This window comes from Mytilus californianus, unplaced genomic scaffold, assembly GCF_021869535.1.
Source record: "Mytilus californianus isolate M0D057914Y unplaced genomic scaffold, xbMytCali1.0.p SCAF_1, whole genome shotgun sequence".
In the NCBI taxonomy this organism is placed as follows: domain Eukaryota; kingdom Metazoa; phylum Mollusca; class Bivalvia; order Mytilida; family Mytilidae; genus Mytilus; species Mytilus californianus.
Genome location: NW_026262581.1, coordinates 138,573,020 through 138,600,115, shown reverse-complemented (window position 1 = coordinate 138,600,115; position 27,096 = coordinate 138,573,020). Strand labels below are relative to the sequence as shown.

Genomic DNA, 27,096 nt, shown 5'->3' with positions numbered 1-27,096 from the left:
AACGTGACCTATTTCCGAATAAGACTGTTATACCGAGTGTGAATTTTCATTGATATACGACTTGTCTCGGTATTTTGTACATCCAACATTCATATATTTATTTTTGATGTTTCTGTTATGGTTTCGGTTGAATAATGTTTATGTCTTATCGTTTGTTGTCCAAATAATTATAAAATTGCCTCTTCAGTGATGCTCGAGGCCAAACTATTTGAAAATCCAAAGTTTTTTAAAAGGATGAAGAGCTATTAAACAAAAAAGTATAGACAAAGCCGGGCAAGGAATCAGAGCTTTACATGAGGGAGATACATTCCTAAATCTTAAATAATTTTTAAAATTTTGTAACAGTCAATTTCAATAACACAAAATCTGTATTTTTTAATGCAGTTGTTATCAAATAGTTCGTTTCTATGTATGTTGGCGTTTGTTTTTGTTGTACTTCAGTGGTCCTGTTGATCGTTTGTTTCCCACTTATAGTTGATATGTTTCCCTTAGTTTTAGTTTGTAACCCGGATTTGTTTTCTTCCAATCTATTTATGACTTTTGAACACCGGTATACTACTGTTGCCTTTATTTGTAACGAATTGTTTTTAATGATAACTGACAAATATGTTTTTTTTCTGATAAAGATAATATTTTTAAAACGATTACACTTCAGGGTTAGATTGATTATGTTTAGTTAAATGTTTAATAGGTTTACTGGCTATATAAACAAAATCAAAGTAAAACTTGGAATATGATTTCACGTTACTGTTCAGGTTTTTATAGATCTGATAACCTCCTTACTTAATCTTTATTATTGAATTTAGAAATGTTTTACTTTAACTGCAGTACTATTAATGAAGCATTTAATTATTACCACCGAATGTATACCGTTTATCCGTTTGTTTCTTTTTTAGAAAACCACCAGGTAGTGAGATCCGTACAAAGAATGCGTACAGGTTAGTTATATTGGCTTTGAGAATCTTGTAATAAGTTGCTGAAATGTTTGTCTTATATTTGATATCAAATTAGTTACTGAATATAAGAGAGAGTTACAAGGTATATGTCAGTTCGTTTCTATTTTTGTTAGTGTTTGTTTTTGTAGCAGTTCAGTGTTTCTGTTGTTCCGTTCTTTTCCTCTTCATGCTCTTATACATGTTATAGGTGATGTGTTTCTTTTGGTTTTGGTTTGTGACCAGGATTTGTTTTCGCATAATCGATGTATGACTATTAAACAGTGGTATACTATGTTTTCCTTCATTCAATGAGACAAAATTAAACGACAAAAATAAATAAACACCTCTATAAATGTAGAAATCAACATACATGAACAATATGTTAAGCTCTTATCCAGAAAATACTTTGCATGTTCGCTTACTAGTAAAAATGGTCGCAAAATTAATTCATAACGACATTTCTAACAACATTTTTAAACAGCGGTATACTACTGTTTGCCTTTATCTAACAAAAATACAATTGAATCCTAGTGATTTTATCTTGATTTAGCCTAAGCACGAACAATACTTTGCTTAGCTTGAAGACAACTTTGGATTTAATTATTTTGATGGATACCAATTTTTGTTGATTTAGTAGGTATAGGTTAAATAAAGGCAACAGTAGTATACCGCTGTTCGAAAGTCATGAAATCGATTTAGAGAAAACAAATCCGGGTTACAAACTAAAACTGAGGGAAACACATTAACTATAAGAGGAGAACAACGAAACACTGAAGTGCAACAAAAATCAAACGACAATGCAACACACACAGAAACTTACTTTATAGATTAACTTGGAATTTAACTTTTCAACGAAGTGCAATTTTTTTATAGACTTGTAAGAATTCTAGCAAAACCTAGAGGTCTTAATCCATTATAAAATTAGTACCCATGCAAATAAATGAGTCCACAATAAGTGAAGATATATTTAAGAATATAACTGCATATTCATAAGTAGAAAACAAGCTGACAATTCCATGGCAAAAAACGAAAAACGACGAAAAGACAGCAGAACGCAAAACACAATAAAGAACACTTACAACTGAGCAACACGAACATCACCAAAACCGTGGAATACCTAGGATGCTGCGGAAGGGTATGGCGATCATGCCCCACAAATCGCACATGTTGCTCATTGAAGTACAACCCTGGATGATAATTCTAATTCAGTAAATCCCATTCGTCCAAGCTAGGACTCAATTGTGGTTTCAATTAAAACATGTCCGTAGTCATCTGTGAAGTAGATATTCCATAACGGTCAACTAACTCGTTATGACGGCCGTAAAATTATCGAAGGGATGATTGCAAGTGCACCACTTCGAGCAGCAACCCTCTTACACGAAAATCAAGGTAGGAAACCCAAGCCCTGGAATTTTAAAAAAATATGAATCGTGTATAATAGAAATGATTAACTTAACACTTTGTATGTACTGACTAACATATTGGAATATAGTCTATTATAATAGTATTGTGCTGATTAATAAATTTTTTCGAGTCCTCGATGTGCTGTGCCAAATATTTCATGCATATTGATTCAAACACACTAACAACATATATAATAATGAGATTTTGCCATGTTGATCTTCCAATGAGGGACATTTGGAACTGGAATATCACGATATGTCTGATAGGACAGAAACGTCACCTTGAACATGCAACTATCGTGACAATTATTCTATATAAGAAAAATCAGATTTTAACGTCCATATGGATGCGTATGTATGCATCCCATATAGAAAACTGAGCGCCCCTCGTAGGTAAGATGTTCACTGCAGCCGGGAGGGGACAGTCCATGGATGACTGTATATTGGTATCCTTGGGATGCAAATCTTATTAATGATCTTATACATATTATGCTGTTAGTCCCTTATAACCGCGTGTTATCCGATTAAGGATGTCAGACATAGAGTTGGCACATGGGTAGACGTGTATAATACAATCAAAATTTGATGTGGCGGCATGGTAATTAAAATTGCTGATCTGAAAGTTACACCCTCTATTTGTCACTATAAATCATCATGATCATTTACTGTGTTACAATCCTTGTTGAAGTCAACGAGGAAAAGCATAACATGGACCACCAAAAGCTATATTTTTATGAAGCCTAGGCGGTCGAGTGGTCAAATTTAAGAATGCAAAGCTCTGATTCCTTATCCAATTTTTACTAAACTTTTATTGGTTTTGGTTGATCAACTCTTCCACTTCTGTATTAGGTTTTGGATTTTTAAATATCCATGTCTTGGACATCACGGAAGAGATATTTATCGAAATGCGTCCATAGTGCAATAAAAAATTGTAGTACCGTGTATATTTTTTTCATTAAAATTTCATATCGCAATAATGATTATATAGAATATCACAATTCCTATAGTGTATAAATGTGTGTGTGTGGGGGGAGGGGGGGGGGGGGTGATTGTGTTTTAATTTTAGATACTTTTTTTCTTATTACAATTTCCATGAGGAAAACGAATATCATGATTACGTTATAAAACAAAACAAACTTCAGTACCAAATATATTCATCCCTTGGTATTATATACTTAATTAGACTAGTACATTTGCCAAAGTCGGATGTTCGTTTGGTTATATGTTTTGTCTATGTTAACAATCAAGTAGTTAGAATGAGAGGTATTCCTGGTAGTGTCCCTGGAAAACCCTTGCTACAATGCGTAAATTTCGTCTATATCTAATATACCCTTACTTTGCAGTGGAATTTGCATCCACTTCATTTGAACTTTGGTGGAAAGTTGCTTCATTGGCAGTTATACCATGCCTCCTACTTTTTTTGTATTTGTTGACTAGGATAAGGAATGAATTAAAACACTGCAATGACATGTTTGTGACAATATAAATGAAATAATTGGACGGAATATTGAATAGAATGATATTTGTAAATCAAGAATCAAAAACTAAAACTTAAATTACCATTGTTAAAAAAAACTGATAGAATCGCATGCATTCAAAAGGACAGAGATCTTTAGTAAGCAAAATTTCGTAGCCTGACCTTCAGGTCACATTCTGCCTTCTTCAAATCTTAAGTAAATGTATTAATTCATTTTCGTTTTGTTTAATACTAGTCGGCACACTGATACGTCTTATGACTTTGAGATTAACAAGTCACAGATTCTTCAGTCTGAAAATGTTAAACAACTGTAAGTAAAACTTTTATTTTCGTATTTCTAAGTTTGTTTCTAAGAAGTAGGGCAACGAAGGGTTAAAAACTGCAATTTCTCAAAAATTTACAAAATTACTGCAGATTGATTACTGAAAAATAGCTTTATACTACAAAATTCCTCATTCAAAAACATTTGCTTACTCTGAAATCGTCATCACACGTGCTTTTATTCCAAATTGTCTTAAAGTGTCGATTTGTACATGATTTTATTTTATATAAATGGTTGCTAAAGAAATGCGGATAGAGATACCAGAGGAAAATTAAATCTCCTTAGTCGAAAATAAACTGACAACGTCATTGTTAAAAAAGAAGAAGACAAACAACAAAACAGAGTACACAAAACACAACACAGAAAACTAAAGACTGAGCTACACGAACTCTGCTGAAAATTGGGGTGCTCTTAGATGCTCCAGAAGGATAAGCAGATTCTGCTCCACATGTGGTACCCTTCGAGTTGATCATGTTAGGAAAAACCGAACAGTCTAATATTAAAATGATTATATATAGTATAGAATTCATTTTGTATTAACTTATAACAGTGAGCAAAGAACACTCGGAATAGACAACACATATTCCGATACAACTTGCACATACGAGGAAGAAGAAAAACGCAGAAGACGCCGGCGTAGGAAAAGAAGGAGGAACAAACTTCTCCGTGAAGAACAGATGCGGGAGAAAGAATGTATTTTAGAAGATAAAAGAGACAAAGTAAGGTATTACATTCCTCGGTTAGGTCAAAACGTAGAGAACTTTATACCTTGAGGGTGTCACGTGATCATGATCATGATATAATGACCAATGAAAAGTTAGTTCGAATAGAAGTAATTTGACTTATTATATATAGTTTGTAATATTGGAAAGTTATGATATTGGTAAAGAGTTTTAATATCTCAATCGATTTATGACTTTCGAACAGCGGTATACTACTGTTGCCTTTATTTATAGTTGGCATTGTACCAGTACTGACTAATAAATTAAAATACTTTAAGATAGAATATGATACTATCTAAATTGGTAACAGAAAGTAAAATTACAGCTGTAAAATATGTGTAATCTAGTTGTTTTATAGTACCTTACATTATAGGCTTTAGATTGTATAGAAATATGTGTAATCTAATTGTATGTGATAGTACTTTAAAATATAGGCTTTAGATCGTAGGGAAATATTTGTAATAAAACTATGTGTGATAGTACCAAAACGTTTAGGCTTTAGATTGCACAGAAATATGTGTTATCTGATTGTGTGTGATAGTACTTAAACGTATAGCCTTCAGATTTATAGAAATATATTTATTCTAATTGTGTGTAATAGTACCATTAAGTATAGGCTTCAGATTTATAGAAATATGTTTAATCTAATTGTGTCTGATAATACCTCAAAGAATAATATCTAACATTATATGCTTTAGATTGTACAGAAATATGTTTAATCTAATTGTGTGTGATAGTACCTAAAAGTATATGCTTTAGATCGTAGAGAAATATGTTTAATCTAATTGTGTGTGATAGTATCTAAAAGTATATGCTTTAGATTGTACAGAAATATGTTTAATCTAATTGTGTGTAATCGTACCTAAAAGTATAGGCTTCAGATTTATAGAAATATTTTTAATCTAATTGTGTTTGATAGTACCATAAAGTATAGGCTTCATATTTATAGAATATTTTAAAATGCTGCACAACGACAATCTTTTTTATACTTTTTATCAATGGATATCGAGATAAAATGTAATAGAAATTTTAATTTGTTTTATCTTATTTTGTGAGTTTTTTGCATGGGATTGATAAATAAATCACCTGCAATTAAATGTGCTTACTTTTCATTTTGATTTCTTTGTAATTGTTAAAAAAAACTATAATCCTACCATTTTTCGTATATCTGATTAAATGCTACTATTATATCATTACAATTTTCGTTTTCGTGTGAACTTTAAACAAATGAGGCATCCACCGAGAAGACCCCATTTATTGACTGATTATGCACACACACAAAACATTCAAATACATGTCAAACCGATGATTTACATTTTGTTCTAATTTGTGACGTGACGTCACCATCAAATAGACGTGGTTGCCTGTGAATTTTATCTATTTTTTTCTGTATTTATGTTTACATCAGGTTAAATGATTTATAGAATTTGTGTGCGATCATCTCAATTATTAATTAGATCGCGAGTCTATGCTTTGTAAAATATTTCTTTCAAATTTTTGTAATTCAGATAAACGTTTTAGTATGTCATAAATAAAATATTAGATGTTGAGTCTAATTGGTGAACATGGATTTGACAGCTAATGCCACTTGAAGTATTTATTGTTTGTGAATTTAATCATGTTATCTTCCGTCCTATTATTTATCAATGTGTCTGAATGTTTCAAAGTATTTTTTTATGTTGTTTCTTTGTATATTAATTTAATGACTTTGTTTATAGGCAAACAATTATATTCTTATAACATATATCTTAATAAATTTAATTTGTTTCTTTGTATTTTAATTTATTGTATACAAAAAAGACTATTACTACCTCATCACTACGTAAAATTAACGTGTTCAAAATGAAATATTTTACCTTGTATATAACTTGCTCTGTTTAATTTAAAATATACAAAAAAATATGAAGGATCTCCGCACAAATTGCTCGGTTTTTTGGCGTTTTATTGGGGTTTTTTTCACATGCAGTATTGTTTTGAAAATTATGTTTTTTTATATAATTCAGTAACTTTAATCAAACGGGGGCTTGTCAAAATAGTGTAATTGCTTTGGAACATCTTTTACTAAGCACAGTCAGTAATTATTGTAATAACATCAATGCCGACAATGTCAATATTTTAAAAACGATGTCCGCCTTTTTGATATAATAGTTTACGTAACTATCTCAATCTGAGTTTTCATTAATAAGCTGTAATATCAAATGATCTGGTGCTGTTTATGTGTGGCTTATTTGTCTTTTTATTGAGAATATTTTGTCAGACTGTACAACCGCTATAAAGAGTACAATTCACATTAAGACACAACACATAAATAGTGACCGGACATGTCCCGATATTGCATTGAAGTTGCTGAAACAAACAAAAATAAAATATGCAAACATCCGGCAATTTGGAAACATATAAAACAATTAAGAGATGTGGAATTATTCCCAATGCAACCAAACAAAATAAATGTTAATAGTTAAAAGTTCTTAGATATTTTATATAATTCCAGGTCTGCGTTGCTTTATAAGTAACATGACCTTTTAAGAATATGAGAAGCAAAAAAAAAGTACTATTAGATTAAGGTTGAGGTATGAAAATGTTTTCCAATAGCTATGAGTTGGGCGTGAAGTACACTTTCCGGTGACCTAAATATACAGACACAGCTACAAATCGGCAATGGGTGTCAAGTACACTATAAATAACCTTTTTCGTGGAAAGTAATGCAAGTAAGTACGTATCGTAAAAACCCAGTTGTGAGCATATGCAATATAGGTTTATTGTAAAAATGTTCAGTTCATTGTAACTTATTACATTGGGTCAGATAAAACGGACTGATATTATTTTTTTCCAACTGCAAAGCTTCAACAAAAGCAAGAAAATAAATATGATCACTTGATAAATGAATATATTTTTTACTTTTCATAAATAAGTAAAACAATATACTTATAGATGCAATTCAGTCTACCTCAGGAATAGATTACCTTAGTTATATTTGGCAAAACTTTTAGGAATTTTTTGTCCTCAATGTTCTTCAACTTCGTATTTTATTTGGCCTTTTTAACATTTTTTATTCGAGCGTCACTGATGAGTCTTTTGTAGACGAAGACCGCGTCTGGCGCAAATATAAAAATTCAATCCTGGTATCTATGATTAGTTTAATGGTAACTTTTGCACAAGATAATATTTTTAAAAATTCTAACTGTTTCAACCTTATTAAAAAAACTTTCAATACTGAATGTATGTCGTGTAAAAGAAATTGAAACGATAAAACAATAAACAAATTTTTATTACTATCATCAATCCTACTTTGCTAGCGAGATAACACATGACACCGACAGTAAAGTATATCGGACCGACGAAAGACACCCCAGCAATAGTTATGATGAGTCAATTCCTTAACATCATAATAGGCAAATGGTGTAATAATGATATAGATGCATTCCTGTAACTCCTTTGGTTGCCAATTGTTTAAACACAACACCACGTGTCATTATCATTAGGATCATCTTCCTGTAAATAAACCCATCCTAAATGCCAGGATAAAAAAGAGCAATTTTGCGCTAGACGCGCTTTTAGTCTAAATAATACTCATCCGTGACGCAAGAATCAAGAAAGATTAAAAGCCAAATATAGTAAGACGTTGAATGCTTTAAGGACATAAAAGGAATCATTAGAAATGACTAGCCCGGTTTTTGTCAACCCCTTAGGACCTAGATGTTGTAGTGTGTGATTTTAGTTGTTGAACTAAAAAAATGATGATGGGTTACTTGGTTGAAGTTTAGTGGGTTTTTTTTCTAGCTTTCTGGTTAATCCTTGATTTTGATGCTTTATTTTTGGCTTTAAACGTAGTTCTTGATCAACAAAACACTATTTTACTTTATTGACTTAGGGTAAGGGTTAGGGTTAGGGATAATGGCCTTTCCTGTGAATATCTTATAAATGAAATGTCCTTCCTTCTTTGGTGGAATTTTGATGAACAATTGTTTGCAGTGAAGAAAAACTGACTTATATTTTCATCTCTTTTTTTTCATTTTCCTTGTTTAAAACATACTGTCTGTCGCTTACCAATGAAAACATACATTAGGGTGGAGTTAAAGCATAAAGTTAGAAAATTAATTAGCCGGTATGTAGTAATTATAAGCTCGTTTTGTATATATAAAAATAACAATATTTTGTATGATTGCCAATGAGACAACTCTCCACAAGATAGTTCATTTGTTTCCATTATACGATAAATATCATCAAAATACCTGCTTTAAGAGAAGCGAAAGATACCAATGGGATATTCAAACTTATATGTTGAAAACAGACTGACCATACCATATAAAAGAAAAGGCAGTGATACGAAAAAATAAACTTTGTTAACATCAACTGCGTTCATTTGATCCTTTCAATATATTTGATAAACTCATCGTCATAAGTTATATGTTTAAACTATAGACGATTATGACTCTCATTGCGTTCCTTAGTTTTCATTCTGTTGACAGCAAATCCCCATGCTAGCAAATTACTATTGCTAACTTTAGCATGGAGAAAGAAAACGATACTACGATATTTGAATATAATTGATTATAGCTTTTAAGGTCGATTAAAAATTGTCGATTTGAGTTTACCATGCCTGAACGATCAGATTGATTCAGCAGTTTGATGAATCCGGAATAGTCTATAGAAAAGTAAAAACTAAAGCAAGTGATCAATTCACAACTAAACCATGAATGTAAAATACTAATGATTTCCGGAAATCCGTGGCTTTGTATTCACGAATTGATTTGACAAGAAAGTAGTGTCTGCTTTCGCTTACAAATTGATTTCTTTAAATGATTGTGATCATTTCAGCATATTTGAAACTGAACTTTTGTGATTTTAAAAAGATTATACATTGTCGTTTAAAATCAAGTAAGAAATAAATCACGAAAGTACAGACGCATCTTTTAAAGGGGTGTTTAACAAGCATATTAAGGTGCTATGCTTTGTGATTCGAAATGTAAGAATTAAAGAATATGACTATCCGGTATTATTTCAAATATTCAGCTTTGCTATGAGCCATTTGCAAATCATTTATGCATTTTGTGTTATTGTGCTATGGTAATGTTTTGTATTCTTGTCTTTCATGTTTGCCAATGGGTTTTGTCTATATGCCTTTTTTTGTTTCTTTGTTACATATTTGTTAAATTTTTTTAGTGATAAAGATTATAACACAATGTTGACTGATGTACCCAAATTTTTGGCATTTTTACCTATTATGTCTGGTTTTTTTTGTTCACACATCTTTGTCAATATAATAAAATTTTAATGTGACTGTCATATAAGTCAGAGGTTAAGCTAGCTATAAAACCAGGTTTAATACACCATTTTTCTACATAAGAAAATACCTGCACAATGTCAGGAAAAAGTAAAATCACAAAAATACTGAACTCCAAGGAAAATTCAAAACGGAAAGTCCCTAATCAAATGACAAAATCTAATGATAAAACACATCAAACGAATGGACAACAATTGTCATATTCCTGACTTGGAACAGGCATTTTCAAATGTAGAAAATGGTGGATTGAACCTGGTTTTATAGCGCTAAACCTCTCACTTGTATGACAGTCGCATCAAATTCCGTTATATTTACAAAGTTGCGTGAACAAAACATACATAATAGGTAAAATTGTCAAAATAGGGGTACAGCAGTCATCACCGTGTCACAATTTCAGTTAGAACAAAAACAAACAAATGTTTATCAAAGAAACACAAAAAAGCATCTATCAAATTTAACAACCACATGCATTGCTTACTTATATATGTATTTTAAATCGACCCATAAAGGATTGAAATATTTGAAGTCCTGTGACTGAATGGCAAGGTTCACATCAACTCTAGTGTAGAGACGCGTGTTTGACGTCCAAATGTAAACGTCACATAGGAAGACATATAAAATATGATATGACAGTTGTTATCCATTCGTTTGATGTGTTTAAGTTTTTGATTTTGCCATTTGATTGCGGACTTTCCGTTTTGAATTTTCCATGGAGTTCGGTATTTTTGATATTTCACTTTTTACAAAGCAGGAACTATAACTCATCAAAGAAAATTATCTATTGTCCATCTGTGTTAGGGAACTTTAAGTGTACTTCCCTGAGCCAAATAAATAAAATGCACTACCTCAGGCATAGACTACCATAACTGTATTTGGAAAAACTTTTAGGACTTTTTGGTCCTTAATGCTCTTCAACTTCATACTTTATTTTGCCTTTTTAATTTGTTTTGATTCGAGCGTCACTGATGAGTCTTTTGTCGAAACGCGCGTCTGGCCAAAATACAATATTTCAATCCTATTATCTAAGGTGAGTTTATTTATGCACATCTACATATGTCATCACAAGTTTATATTTCATAAGACTGTGTTCATGTTCTACTATTATAATAGAGATTTTGCAGTTACCACAGCCGTTTCCCAAATTGCTCTGACCAAAATGAAGTGTCCAGTTTGAATACATGTTCTGCGCATATCGATAACGTTTGAAATGTTTGCGTTTATAAAATATTGTTTACAGATACACAACCAGTCTGACAAAGTGAACACTATATGTCCCATGCATCCTCCGAGCATTGCTATTAAATTTGTGGTTACCACAATGTCTGATTTTTGTCAGTCATAAAAAGGGGTAGATTTCTATTAATCATCGTTCAAGAGTCTACAGTGATGTTGAGTTGTACAAGAAAAAGACAGATTGCTTGAACACTTAACCCATTACACAAACAAAACTACTATGTATATAATTGTTTTAATTTTGCAAACGATAAAGAAAAGAAATAGCGTTCACAGCCATTTTCATTCATTTATTTCTACATCTATAAATATTTTTGAATATGATAAAAATAATTTCTATTTATATTCAGATTTCCATGTAATGTTTACACTTTAATTTTTATTATGTCGCCATGCAACATTATCGATAATTGGAACTTTAAATTTCGTTTGATTGGATGCAAGTCTTGACATTGGAAATACACCTCCACTAATTGATCTGTTGATGTGTAGTTTGTATGATTCCATTATGGTGTAAAAAGGTCGTCGGATTTTAGTGTCCATAAACTAAGGTTTGTAATATAGTATTGTAATATCTACTCAAGATAGTTGTTCTAATTACTATATTGATTTCAGATAATATCGTAAAAGTAATGACAAGTTAACATAATACAATTACGACCTATAGAAAAATATATGAACGTTTGCAAGGGTCATGCACGGGAAATCAAATACTGTAGAGTAAAATTAGAAAATCAGAAACTTCTCTAAAAAATAAACATTTTGCCATTGTTTTCTCACTCTTTCAAAAACTATCGAACTGTAACGAAAGCATTTTGGACGGGCTCTATAAATATCTGCTTTGGTAGAATCATAGCTTTCACTGATGTCGAAATGTTGCTCTCTTTTCTAATGTGTAGTAATTATTCTAATACTGGGTTTATGATAAAAGGTGAAAACACGATTGATTGTATTTGCAAGACATCAAATATACTATTGGGACAGCATTTGAAATAAGAGATATTGATTTTTTCCCGACCAATTACTAAATATAACTAACACAATATACTGCATTTCTCAATTATACTTATTGTATTGGAGCAAACCATTGTAATGCTTTGACGTTTATAGATCTTATTACTTTATGAAAAACGCGTCAAAACAGAACTTTATGTCGATTGATAGAACCTTTAAATGATAAGGTCTGTTTACAGGGTTGACAATTATAAATCTGACATTTACTAGGCACATCTTAATGTATTTGTTCTTTACTGTTCACATCTTGATGTATTTGTTCTTTACTGTTCACATCTTGATGTATTTGTTCTTTACTGTTCACATCTTGATGTATTTGTTCTTTACTGTTCACATCTTGATGTATTTGTTCTTTACTGGACACATATTGATATATTTGTTCTTTACTGGACACATCTTGATGTATTTGTTCTTTACTGTTCACATCTTGATGTATTTGTTCTTTACTGTTCACATCTTGATGTATTTGTTCTTAACTGTTCACATCTTGATGTATTTGTTCTTTACTGGGCACATCTTGATGTATTTGTTCTTTACTGGGCACATCTTAATGTATTTGTTCTTTACTGTTCACATTTTGATGTATTTGTTCTTTACTGTTCACATCTTGAGGTATTTGTTCTTTACTGGGCACATCTTGATGTATTTGTTCTTTACTGGGCACACCTTAATGTATTTGTTCTTTACTGTTCACATCTTGATGTATTTGTTCTTTACTGTTCACATCTTGATGTATTTGTTCTTTACTGTTCACATCTTAATGTATTTGTTCTTTACTGGGCACATCTTGATGTATTTGTTCTTTTAATTATAAATTTTCTTTATATACTTTTCTTCTTCATACTTTTTTTTTGCATTTTGACATTCAAATTTTCGTAATTGTATTTCTCATCTTTTTTTCTGTAATATATCTTAATCATTTCCAAACAACGGTTATATTTAAATCCAATAACATGCAATTAAGAAATTCAACACAAATATATATTTCCTAAAAAAGAATAAAAACAGGGGAGTATAACTTTTTTCAAAATATGCAATGTAGTTTTAAAAACGCTGAAGTTTCAAATTTAATTATCCTTGGACTGGATTTTATATTACTACAGTTATATGATACAACACTTATTAATTCAGACTAAAATTCAAAAGCTGTATTGCTATTATGTATTTAACTGGTATAAAAATGGAAATAGATTAAATGGCTAGATTGATACCGAGAACCACAATGACCTTGACACTAAAGGAGGCGTGTATGAATATTCTTCATTCTTCATGAACACGCTATAATTGTACCTGTCATTTAAATTGTCGATAAGTTATGTAACTGAACCTAACTTTCAACACGGTTTTCTGAAAATGTGGTGGTTTTCCAGATAACTTTTACATTTAAAAAAACTTATTTGAAATGCAAAATAAACCTTGGTATGCGTGATCACTTTTCTTTTATCATTATTTAATCGATAAAAAATTTCCTAAATTTCAGAAGTAAACTGCCATAAATAGGAATTATAAAACGGTTATAACGACTATATATAGACTTAAACAACAGTTTAAACGACTATATATAGACTAAGGCAACAATAATAACGACTATATATAGACAACGGTAACAGTTATAACGACTATGTATAGACTAAGACAACAGTTATAGTGACTATATTTAACCACATGTTAAGCAGGATCTGCTCACCCTTCCGGAGCACCTGAGATCACCCCTAGTTGTTGGTGGGGTTCGTTTTGCTTAACCTTTAGTTTTCTATGTTGTGTCTTGTGTACTATTGTTTGTTTTTTTTGTTGTTTTTTTTAATTTATTAGCCATGGCGTTGTCAGTTTATTTTCGATCTATGAGTTTGAATGTCCCTCTGGTATTTTCGAATGTGTTACCCAAAATGATATTGACTGTATTACTGGTGAAATTTCAACTGTTTGCATTGACGTTGATTCAAAAAAGTTTGAGACGAAAACAGTCAATTTAAGTGTTCTATTAAAACATCATGAGAATCAACAAAGCAGATAATGAAAAAATAAATAATGGTTTGGCTAGCCATTAAACCAGGTTCAACCCTCCATTTTTTTCTTGAAATGTCCTGTACCAAATCAGGAATATGGCAGTTGTTATCAAATAGTTCGTTTCTATGTATGTTGGCGTTTGTTTTTGTTGCACTTCAGTGTTCCTGTTGTTCCTTTGTTTTCCTCTTATAGTTGATGTGTTTCCTTCTGTTTTAATTTGTAACCAGGATTTTTTTTCCCTCTATCGATTTATGACTTTTGAACACCGGTATACTACTGTTGTCTTTATTTATTCTATTTTTCTAAAATCTACAGCTTGAGCTTCAGATGATTATATACACCTTATCTCCTGTAAGTGCTATTTTGCTTGATAATGTAAATAAAAGACAACAAACGAAGAAGAAATAATCAAGTGCATTAAGTATCAATTTTTACTGAATATTTGAATTTCGGAAATTTCAAGTATCGTAGTTCTTTGGGTGTATGAAGCCATTTTTTTTAAGCTCAGAATAAATATCAACCGAAACATAATCGCCTTATAACTATATTGTCAGATAGCCCGGTGTAAAATTAATGAGCATACTAAAAAAATTCTTTATTAAATATTGGTAGAAAGTTCTTTGATTTAAGAAAACCAATGACTGATTTTATGTTCACTTTTTTCGCTATTTTGTTTTTATTGGCGTCTTTGTCAAATTTACTATTAATCACAATAAAGCTTTTGTCTGTGTTTCTGCTAGATTCATTTGTATGTTTACCTGATTTGTTTAGTAAGATGTGTTGTATGTTTGTGATGTATGATAACACATGTTTTGCTCCTAAATTCCATTATTTCCATATTAACATATTATATCTGTTTGGGTTGTTCACACACTTTGGTCAATGTAACGGAAATAAACAACTATTATACAAGTGGGAGGTTTAGCTAGCTATACGATCAGGTTCAACTCACCATTTTTAGAAGTTTTTTCTATCAGTTCTGTTGGTTGATAAAGTAAAAATTGGTCCTTTTTTATTTACTTTGGAGTCCAGTATTTTTGCAAAAACGGGTTTTTTAGCACTCGTTACTTTAATTCGAGCCGTATAAGAAACAGAAAGTATTCTACACATGTGTAAAAATATAAAGATAATAAAGAAATGGTATGATTGGCAGTAAGACAACTATCCACCAAAGTTCAAATGAAGTGGATGTAGATCGACTTTTTATTATATGATTTACCCTTTTTTATTTTACGATTACGACAAATTGGGATTAGGGAATAACGACCCACTATACAAAAAATTAAAATCATCCTGGATGTTAAACTGTCAATCCAAAACATGATTATAAGTGGTAAGCTACAACGAAATCTTTTGAACATATATGTAATTCTTATAAAAGTGCCATATTTGGCTTAAAATAGTAAGAGCACTGAAACTAAATTGTATTTGTTATGTAGAAATTAATGTTGCAAAAAGCTGAGTCAAAACTTTTCCCCTCTTCGTGTCTGTATACACGAAAACGAAAATACATTTTAAACGATCTGTCATATCGTACTAAAGACTAGTTAAGAAAAAAAATGTCTGAATACAACAGTAAAAACTACATTGCAGAACAAGTTCATGCAAATCTGGATTATTAAAAACATATATAAATAACTGTACTAAAATACTGAATTATAGAATTTATAAACAGGATACACAGCCCTTTAACAACTGCATACAATTGGGTGGTTCATATAGAAATAAAACGTTTTTTAAAGTAGTATTTTATGTTCGGAAGATACCTGTACATAATCAGCATAATACATTTGCTTGTCATTTATTTATTTGGTTGATATTGTCAAGAGTTTGATTTTGTCAGGTTCAATGCACTTGTTTTTAATTACCTCGGAGATCGGTATTTTTGTCTATCGTTCCTTTGAAAACTTTATCAATGCTGTTGTCGACATAGACAAGTTCACTATCTGCAAGTTTAGAATGGTACAAAAACATGCGGTAGATTGTGGAGCATTTATAGAGAAAATAGAAGTGGTCAGAGAAATCCTTTTTATCTTAACACTAGTAATTTTGTGGGGCCCTTTATAGCTTACTGTTCGGTGTGAGCCAAGGCTCCGTGTTGAAGACCGTACTGTGGCCTATAATGTTTTACTTTTATAATTTTGACTTGGATGGAGAGTTGTCTCATTGGCACTTATACCACATCTTCTTATATCCATTCATATTATGTTTGCAAGAATGCGAGATTGTTTAAAATTCATTTTCATTTACGAATAACCCGTATTGGTTTTCTAATAACCCAAACCTCTTTTTGTTCGTTAGTGTTCACAGGTACAGTTGGGTGCAGACCAAGCATTGCATAAAGTAAACGCACGTTAACCACGCGTGCACATATTTCGTTAGTTAACTTCAATTTTCGCGTTTACTATAATTACGTTAACGCGGTCAAAATGGAAATTTCTAATGTGTACCCGAGTAAACGCACATTTACTCTGTGTCCGTTTAGTCAGTAGTAAACGGGCGTTAACTTCAGATTTCACAAGTTTATTTTTACGTGCACTTAAAAGTAAACGGGTGTTTACTACAGATTTCACAAGTGTATTTTTAGGTGCAATTGAAAGTAAACGCGCGTTTATTTTTCTCGTTAACTGATTGTGTAAATTATAAAAAAATCTTCGTGTAGATTTTTACTTTTTTTTTTTTTTTGTTAAAACGACTTTTATCTTAATATTTTACGTATATGTGTTTAAACACCGTAACATTTCGAAAACACTTTTAATTCGAAATATTAACTTTATTAATTGCAAAAAATCAGCTCCAATAACTTTACATAGCGGATTTTCTATATTTTCTTTTTAAAAGTTACATGTACAAATATCGACTCACAAAAATATTTCCACTCTGACGGAAAGGTCGTAGAAATGCATTTAAACCTTTTTAGAAATTTGAACATTATCTGATCGTATCAACTCATCTCTAACTTCAGTCATGTTTTTGCCATATCTCATAAACTTATCCTCTCACGAATGCAAACTGAAAGTCTTGTAGGGTTTACAGTTCCAGGATAAATATCCATTATGTACTAACACAAAAATTGTATATACTATGACTAATTTGCAATTAATTAAAGAGGTGTAATATCATTCACTGTTATCATCAATATGTCAATCGAAAATGGACAGTTAGTCATTTTGATGTACCTTATCATGTGATATGTTATGTCAGTGTATCCAAGTTACGATGACAATATACGTTAACGCGCGTTTACTACAAACAGTAAACATGCGTTTACTTTTTACAAAAATAGAAGACGCGCCTTTTTTCACGTTAACGCGGAAGTAAACGCGAAAGTAAACTCCCGTTTACTCTTTACACAATTAGAAGACGCGCCATTTTCGCGTTAACACGGAGGTAAACGCGAAGGTAAACGACCGTTTACTTTTAATGTCTACTAAAATTTTAGAGTTAACATGAAGTGCACGCGAGTAAACGCCGCGCCGCGTTAACTTTACTGCCCATGTACATGTAATGCTTGGTCTGCACCCAACTGTATGGTCACGCCGTTGTGATCACTGAACGAAAAAATAAACAATGTTTGCATTACCTTATCTACAATCCGTATTTCACCGGTGAGTATATAATCTATTATCGAGAAAGATTAAACTCTTGAGAAGGAGTACCGTTTTAGTTTGGAGATCTGAGTCATCATGTGTCCTTCAGTTCATTTTGATCGATGAATATTTTAGTTCATTGATTCTTCCTAAGTTCTTGTTCAGAAAATAGTTAAAATCTCCCATAGCAAAGTTCGCGACACCATTTTCATTACGTATTGTAATAAAGAAATAAGAGGATGTGTTATAATTGCCAATTAGACAACTCTCCACTTAAAAAGTGATTGCTATTCCATTATAAGGAACGTAGACATTAAAAATTCGAACAAATTCGTTTGTGTCTCATTAAGCTTCAACTGTCAGTTTCCTTTCCTCTATATCTTTATTTCTCATAATAACATTAATACTAAAATCGGATTCAGCTAGATATTAAACAAGGTTCAACCCATCAATTGCTTAAGGATGTACTTAGGTGAGGTTTAGGAATTTATGTCAAATGTTCGGACTCCTTGGTTTTTCTTCCTTCAATGCAGGGTAAAATATTTTGCCCCATAACACCTATTTTTCTTTTCATAAAAGACTTCAATAGCTCATAAAAAGTCATTTACCAAAGTTTTGGAAGATTCTTGATTTTTTTCTTTCGATTTGAGACCCAAAAAATACCAATGCAAATATAAGGTAAAAGTCTGAGTGAGCCTTTTCTCGCCATTTTTTAAAACTCAAATATCTTGAAAATGAGCTCCATAACCTATCAATACTTTTAGCTTATTTTGTTCCTAAAGTAATGCTAATCTGACTAATAATATCAATTTTAAACTCTTGATTTATTTAATTTCACCTAAGTACATTATTAAGGAAAATACGTGTACCATGTCAGGAACATGGCAATTGCTTTCCCTTGTTCTGTTGTTTAATAGCGTTTTGTTTTGTCAGTTTTATGGTCTTCCCCTTTTTAAATGTGGTTTAGAATTCGGTATTTTTGCTATACTTTTTTAAAATAAAATAGCTACCCTTTTAGACGTGGAAGTACACTTACACCAGTAACTTGAACCTTCTTATTCTCTTTTCCATTCGTTTTCTACAAATTTTGTGCAATGAGTTTCTTGGAAACGTATAAAATCAAAATGACTTTTCTGGCATCATTGAAAAATGCATTTCGTTTGCACTTATCTTCAATTTCATTAACTAATGTAAATATTCTATGAAATTAATTCAAATATATATCTATATATATATATATATAAATATGTCTAAATTGAAAACAACTTTCAAACCTATGATTGCGTTGCATGCAAAACAAATTTCCTGGTAGAGGGGTCTAAATACAGCACAAACAACATTTTCCAAAAGACCAAAAAAGTGAAAAAGTATATTTTAACAAAACGCATTTGACTAGCAGGTCGCACAACGGATGTTCTTAAATCCTGCTGACTGCCATGGCGATTGCCAAATAATTGGATCACCAGATGTAACATAATGGATCTTAATTTTTAATTTAATACCAAACAGAAAACAATAAACTTGCGGAAAAGATGGTATACCGCAACATGAGGTGCAAAATTTTGTACACCATATCCGAATTTCGAAAATTACATGTAATGACTCTTCAGTGATGTAAGTAATTGAAACGCTATTTGGAAGGCAATATAATTTACTTCAATTAAGGATAGATTCTTGAATTTTGAAGAGTCGAAATAGGATGAAAGGATCATATAATATATATATATATATAGGTTTGAACGTTGTTTTCAATTTAGACTTGTATAATTATATATATATATATTAGAGGGGTCTAAATACAGCACAAACAACAATGGTATAACTTTGTTTAGTGACGGAGCTGATGAAAGAACTGCTTGTATTGGCAGCTTTGCAACATAAGTAATCACTTCGACCACATTGTTTGTAGCAACCGGGAGGTGGAGTAGGTTGCTTTGTTAATACAGATGTCACTAATTTGTCACGGATATTTTTAGGTCGTCTGAAGGCCATGACTGGTGGTGAGGAAAATACTTTTTTTAAATTGGAGTCATTTTCTATAATTTTCCAATGCTTCTGAACAATAGATGACACATTTTTAAAATCAGGATGGTAAGTGAGTACAAGTGGTGTTCTGTTGACTCCTTTATTCTTATCCTTGAACTCCAGAAGTTCTTGGCGACTAGTTCTGTTTGCTCTTTCGAAAGCTGTATCAATGATGTTTTTATTGTATCCTCGAACAACTAGATGTTTGCGTAGTTGTCCAAGTCTAGCATTATGTTTATTTTCGGTAGAGTATATTCTCTTGATTCGCAATGCCTGGCTGAATGGGATACCACGGGAGCAGTGTTTAGGATGGCAACTTTTAGGAGAAAGAAACTGATGTTTGTCCGTTGTTTTCGTATGAAGGTCCGTTATGATGGTTCCGTTCTGGATTTTACTCGTAGTATCAAGGAAGTTTATTTTCTCCATAGATGTTTCGTGTGTAAATTTAATTGAATGGTGGAAAGAGTTATAGTGTTCTATAAATTCATTGACTCCAATTTAAAAAAAGTATTTTCCTCACAACCAGTCATGGCCTTCAGAAGACCTAAAAATATCCGTGACAAATTAGTGACATCTGTATTGACAAAGCAACCTACTCCACCTCCCGGTTGCTACAAACAATGTGGTCGAAGGAATTGCTTATGTTGCAAAGCTGCCAATACAAGCAGTTCTTTCATCAGCTCCATCACTAAACAAAGTTACCATCTGCTCAAATTCCAACTGTAAAACGGAGAACTCAATTTATATATTAACATGTAACACTTGTGGCATTCAGTATGTGGGAGAAACAATGGACAAATTCAATATTCGGCTCAATAACCATCGTTCATGGTACAAAACCAACAAAAACTGTCCTCTCACAAGACATCTTCGCACAAAAAAACATCCTTTTGATAATGTTACTTTCCAAATCATAGAAGTCAACACCGAGTGGGACACCACGGCGACAAGGAGAAGAGAAAACTTTTGGATCCACCAGCTCCACACTTTAGAACCTGATGGTCTTAACGAAAAAGACGAGAAAAGATACAGGAAAGATAAAGAATAATTTAGTACACAGCTTCGTCCTTTTTATCCTGTGATATTGGCCAATGGACGTTGCAAACTTCAACCACCAATTTTGAATATAATCTTGAACTTCATCCAAATTGTGTATTATTTACAAGGTAGCTAAATTCATGTGCAACATGTACATTGAACTGCAAAAGTTTCTTATCATCTACATCCGATTTCACCTGGATAGATGCACGCTTGATAAAGCTAGTTGGTCTAGCGAAAATTGCGTTTATTTTTATCGTTTTGTAAATATTTTAGACATTATAATATTTACATACTAAAGAGTGTGTTAAAATTACATTGTTAGGCAATCTATATATATACCTTACTGACTTTCAATTATTGCATGTTAAATGCATAATACAATGATTTTGATATAACATACTAACATAAAACAGATTTTCAATTTATTTACCACAAATAATTGTGCGTGCACTTAAATGATGCATTCTCCAATACCCTTCGCATGTGTTAAGATTATTTTGAATAGAACAAATAATTGCTATATCTTTTTATTTCTTCATTAACATATACAAATATTTGTAGAAATAATATAATATAGTTCAATATTTTCCAAAATATTTACACATATAGCAATTATAAGAACATAAACTACATCAACTGTGCTGCGCATGTACAAACTTGTAACTATCAATACAACTGTCAGCAAATAATGAAATTCAAACAACATTTTAATATAGTTATCTGAAAATAAAGCGTTCGGTAAACTATTAAATGAAAAGAAACGTGCTTGAAATGCAATACACAAAACGACCGTGCGAGACCTTGATAGGTATTCAAGGTCATTAAACACCACCTAGTAGTAGTATAATAAAAAGCTAGCTACACTTGATTTCTTTCTATCATAATTGAATTGATAAAAATTATAGTATTACAGTATGACTATAATCAACATAAATATCAAAAAATAATGACAACTATATATTTAGATCAAAGCAACAATGGTTTACATGTGTACAAGTCTAATAAATCCATTCCAAAGACAAATCATAGTAGATAAAAAAAACACTAAAGGAATCGCATAAGCTCGAAAGGGTAGATGACTGGTATCGTCGATAAGCGTTTCCTGCAATTTATGCATCAATGCAAATCAAAACTCGGTCAAAATGACATTATATGGCTGGAAAGGACACAATCGGTCAAACGTAAGATTAGGCGACCTATAATATGAAGATTACGAGACTGCAAAAACTTGTTGCTTGTCAGCTGAGACACAGACAAAGGTCTGTTATCATATAAGATAACTAAATATACACCTTTATAGCTTGCTGTTCGGTGTGAGCCAATGCTCCGTGTTGAAGGCCGTACCTTGACCTATAATGGTTTTTACTTTTATAAATTGTAACTTGGATGGAAAGTTGTCTCATTGACACTCATACCACATCTTCCTATATCTACATAAAACATAAACCTTAAATAATAAGACGTTATTATGTGAAAAGATTATGTTCTTGCTGCAAGAGAGTATGTTTATGTTGTTATACTCTTTATATATAATATAAAATAGTTCCGAAAGTATAAAACCCATTTCTGTCGTTTTCCCCTAATCGTAACAAACGAAATCTACATACAAGTTTTGTAACATACTCTAACGAATAAAAGCTCGACTTTCAGGTGGGTATAAAGTAAAGTAACAAAAATACTAAACTCCGAGGAAAAATTTTAAACGCAAAGTCCCTAAGCAAAAGATCAAACACATCAAACGAATGGAGGTAACTGGGTCACATGTAGAATGAAATTAATTTGGTAAATCATTTAACTATAATGTATTTAAAGATTCAATTTTGACACATAATTCCGTGTTTTTATACATTGACTAAAGTGTATTATAAAATTTGAAACCGACACCAGTTTTTGTAAGCTTATATAAAAGTCCTAAGTGCCATACAAAATTAAATACACGTTTGAAATAAACAAAACATGCATATAATGATTGGTATTTATTTCTCATGTATTTTTGTAAAAAAATATTTATTACAAACATATGATCAGATGTACGACATCCACGATTAAATCCAATTTGTTCTTTACAAATGAGTTTTCTCTTCTCAAAAAATGTTGTCAGTCTTTTATTTATTATGAAAAATTTAACCAATAGTATTACTTATGTTTATACCTGTATAGTCTGAAGGATCATCTATTGACCCCCTTTTCATGTACTGGTGAAATGTATCCACTTAACCACATATTAGAATAGATTCCTGTGGGAAAAAAAACTATTTAGAATTATTGCACCGCGGGTAAATTATCACGTTGTGATTGGTTTGACGCTGTTCCGTGGTGACCCCTATGGATCCGTAGGCGGTTAGTAAATTTCATAGGGGGTTCATGACGTCACGTCTACTGTTAATGCTGACGTCATCTATTAATGTTTTTGTGTTTCATTGTTTATTTTTCTACAAAACGGAGCAGAAAAAGTCCTGCGATACATTCGTTATACGGTTCACTACTGACCTCCTACGGAACATAGAGGGTGAATAAAATCCATAGATTTGGACTTCGGCCTCAACCCCTATGTATTTTACTAACTTTCTATGGATCCGTAGGGGGTCAGTAGTGAACCATATAACTTATGATAGTGGGTTAAAAATTGATTGGACATATTCAATCATTTCATTGTTTATCATAGTTGATCAAATGAATTTGCCATTCTTTAAAGATTTAATACTTAAGTAATTCAGACTATGTGATCTTAAAGTATAACTCATTAAAAACATGATTTTTATTCTAAATTATTAAGCTCCTGTAGAATCGATTTATTTTCAGAAAATATATTTCTATTTAGAGATTAAAAATGATTACCCCAATCTTATAAACTGACATGTTCTGGGGAGGCCCATGGCCATAAGAACACATTATTTTAGATTGTTTGCTAGGAATATAGTCGCATTGCAACATTTTGGACACTAAATTTACATCAAACTCCTATAGCTTGCATTTGTCATTGTTTGGTGTTATAAGAGTGAAATGTGAACATTATATAATATGGTTTTAGTTATATTTTAACTAATTTTTTTATTATTTCTATGTAACAGAACGTTATTTTGTAAACGTATAAACTAAAGAGTCCTGAAAGAAACTGCTTAAACGTTGAATATTGTTTTAAAAGTTCGCATTTGAGTTTGGTCTTTTTTTTTAAGGTATTTTAGTTTGAAGTGTTTTGCAAAGTTTTTTATTGTTAACGCGCATATTAGTAAATTCCTTAAATGCAGACTGTCTCTTATTCACTTTGAAAAAATACAGTACAAGACACCCTAACGTGTTGCTTTGACATGCAATGATTGTCACTTTATTTGAACTTAAAACAAAAGAGCTGTGCCTGTTTGAAATTGAGGAATTTAACATAGAAAGCAATGGGACACTGAATTATTGGTGTACTTCCTATTACAGAGAATCATCAGAAATTCAATTTTCAGAAGTTGTGCCTATTCCAATGAAAATTAGTCATATTTGATGTCAGTTATCATGTTTAATTATCTTTTTTGGATGAACAATTCTGTTTATGGGAAATTTCAGCTCTTAAATTGACATAATAAGGTATTTAAGCCTTTTATGGTCATACAACATGCATGAGTTAAGACTTGACTCCAAGTTCTTATTTTGCATTATTTGGGATTGAAATCAATAAACCATGTATATCATGACTTGTTTATGGTAAAACAATAGCTCTTGGTCAAATAATCTTATTATTTTTCAAGTTTTATTGGTTTTCTTATGGTAGCCTTTACAATCTAGGAAAATGGTATAAACTCATATTAAGATTTACAAAATCCTACTGCACATGCAATTTTGAACCAGTTTAGCAAGTTATCCAGCTGAGGGATATATAAATGTCTCTTATTAATCTATTTTGTACCACAGAAGTATGGTTTATACCAGGAATGTCCCTTTCCAATTGGAAGAAAAAAGGGGGGACAATGTTCTCAATTATGTTTTAGGTTTGGACTTATTTATTTTTATTGAATGAACAAACCTCTGGTAAAAATATGACTATTGGTAAGCACATTGCTTTTAAAAAGAAATTAATAAAAAGAACAATGATATTGAGAATAAAAAAAGTATATTGGCCATTGGTAATATTCATATGCAGTTTTCTTTGAAAAACCCATATGTTACTACCAGTCCAATTTGAGCTTAAAATTAGTAAAATAGTATTTCGACTAAAACATTTATGTTTTTTATCGCTTGAAATAGATCATAGAATGAAATAAAGTAATGCCGAAGTCAATATAGCATATATAGTTATAACTACCAATGTTACGAAAACAACGGCCCGTTACATTTGGTGCATTTCCATCTGTTCTTGTCCACTGTACATGTGTCGTTGTATTATATGCCCTAAATGGTTTACCTTTTGAAGGTAAATTAACTAGAAACGGATGTGAATTCTTGTGAAATTTGGCTGTACCTGTAGAAAACTTATTAAAAACGTCCTAAATTTTACGGTAATATTGTACTAAAAGCGCGGAAATCACTACGTGATCCGTATAAACTGATCGAACCTTTAATGTTGTTATTAGATCTTTGAATATAGTTTACATTGGCACTTATATCGATTTTGTCATCAGCAAATTAAAACATAACGAAATTTGTATTCTTTTCAAACTCGATGTATAAATACACATCCACGTTCATGTTTCTATATAGAGGTTAACTCCTAACTATCCTACTACCTGTCGATACTTTTATTTTCGGCATTGCACAAGTCATATCTTCTTTGGCTGTCAATGCCGTCGAGATACTAAATCCCTGGGATGTGTTTTAGTTGATTTTAGTCTCTGATGCATGATTTTTTTATTATTAATTGTTTTAACTACCTTTCAGTAACTGCGAGTATTCTCAAATCGTACTTTCTTGTTAATTTGACCTGTTGATACAATTTGTAATGCTTTTTTGTTATTTCATATCTACTTAATTAGGGTTATATCTCGTCTCTCTATTTTTGATATATACCAGTTGATAAGTGTTTGGTAATACTATAAATTCTCACTTCTGTTCTATGAACAACTTTACTTTACTTTAGTCTGTACTGTTCCGCCTATATCAGAGGACCCACTTTTCAGTGTGAATATGATTAAATTGTCAATTAATCCAATGCACTATAATTGATTCTTTCATACACATTAACCACCACCTCTATTTACACACGTAAATAAGTACATTCCATGATATATGCACGACAGAAACTGGAGCTCAAGTAAATTGACCTATAAATGTTCATTGCGCCATTTCAAATAAACATGGTCCCTGATGAGCACTTTATTTTCTTTAAACTTATTCTTATCAATTGGTTAATTACATGTAGTACTACCTCAAAAGAGTCGATCGCACCTGATGTAACTAAAACATAAGCCTCTGGTGATGCACTCCACTGTAAATATTTCGCCACTTATCAGAAAATGAAATCCACTGTAGTCGATAATTAACTGTAAAGTGTTAATTTCAGAACAAAGTAGTTCATCGTATAGTTTAGTTGATACAACATCTTTGATGAAGGGTTTTAGACTTTGTATAAAGTGGTCGAGAGACCTTTATACCAGTCTTTGAAAAGAAGCCAATTGTTGCCGCATTGGCCAGCTTTATTCATTTCTCGGAGAAGACCATCGTGTCAGACCACATAAAAAGCGCTTTTAGCATCTGTTAGTGCAATGATGAGTGGATCCCCATTCTCCTTAGCTTCAGTATGTAAATCGATAAGAACAAGTGCAGCCACCTGTGGTATTTTACCTTGAGTAAAGCCTTTCTTTAACAGACTTTGTATATTGCAAATATTGTCCTTATTCCTGACAAGATGTAACTTTTCTGTTAATTTCCCAACGGGATTAGTAATAGGTATTTTCCTATAGGAACCAGGATCCTCTTTCGGTTTCCTTTTTTTCTTATAAACAGGACAGGCAAGTCTATTTTTAGATATAGTTGGTATAAGATGATTTCAAAATGAGAATTTTATGATAGATGTTAAGACGTGAGAGAGTTTTTCCACCAAATTTTAGATGTTCACAGGTTA

The 27,096-nt window shown here is 31.6% G+C and overlaps 2 protein-coding genes across 2 annotated transcripts in view; both read left to right on the top strand.

The window, feature by feature from the left end:
* Window positions 1-6,626, top strand: part of LOC127736699 (hemicentin-1-like) — a 41,120-nt gene extending 34,494 nt beyond the window's left edge. The window contains exons 20-22 of the mRNA XM_052247286.1: window positions 897-938; window positions 4,051-4,125; window positions 4,688-6,626. The gene's annotated coding sequence lies outside the window, so the exon portion shown is untranslated. The remainder of the gene's footprint in view (window positions 1-896; window positions 939-4,050; window positions 4,126-4,687) is intronic.
* Window positions 6,627-11,849: 5,223 nt separating this feature from the next.
* LOC127736691 (hemicentin-1-like) overlaps window positions 11,850-27,096 on the top strand; it is a 100,284-nt gene continuing 85,037 nt past the window's right edge. The window contains exon 1 of the mRNA XM_052247273.1: window positions 11,850-11,927. The gene's annotated coding sequence lies outside the window, so the exon portion shown is untranslated. The remainder of the gene's footprint in view (window positions 11,928-27,096) is intronic.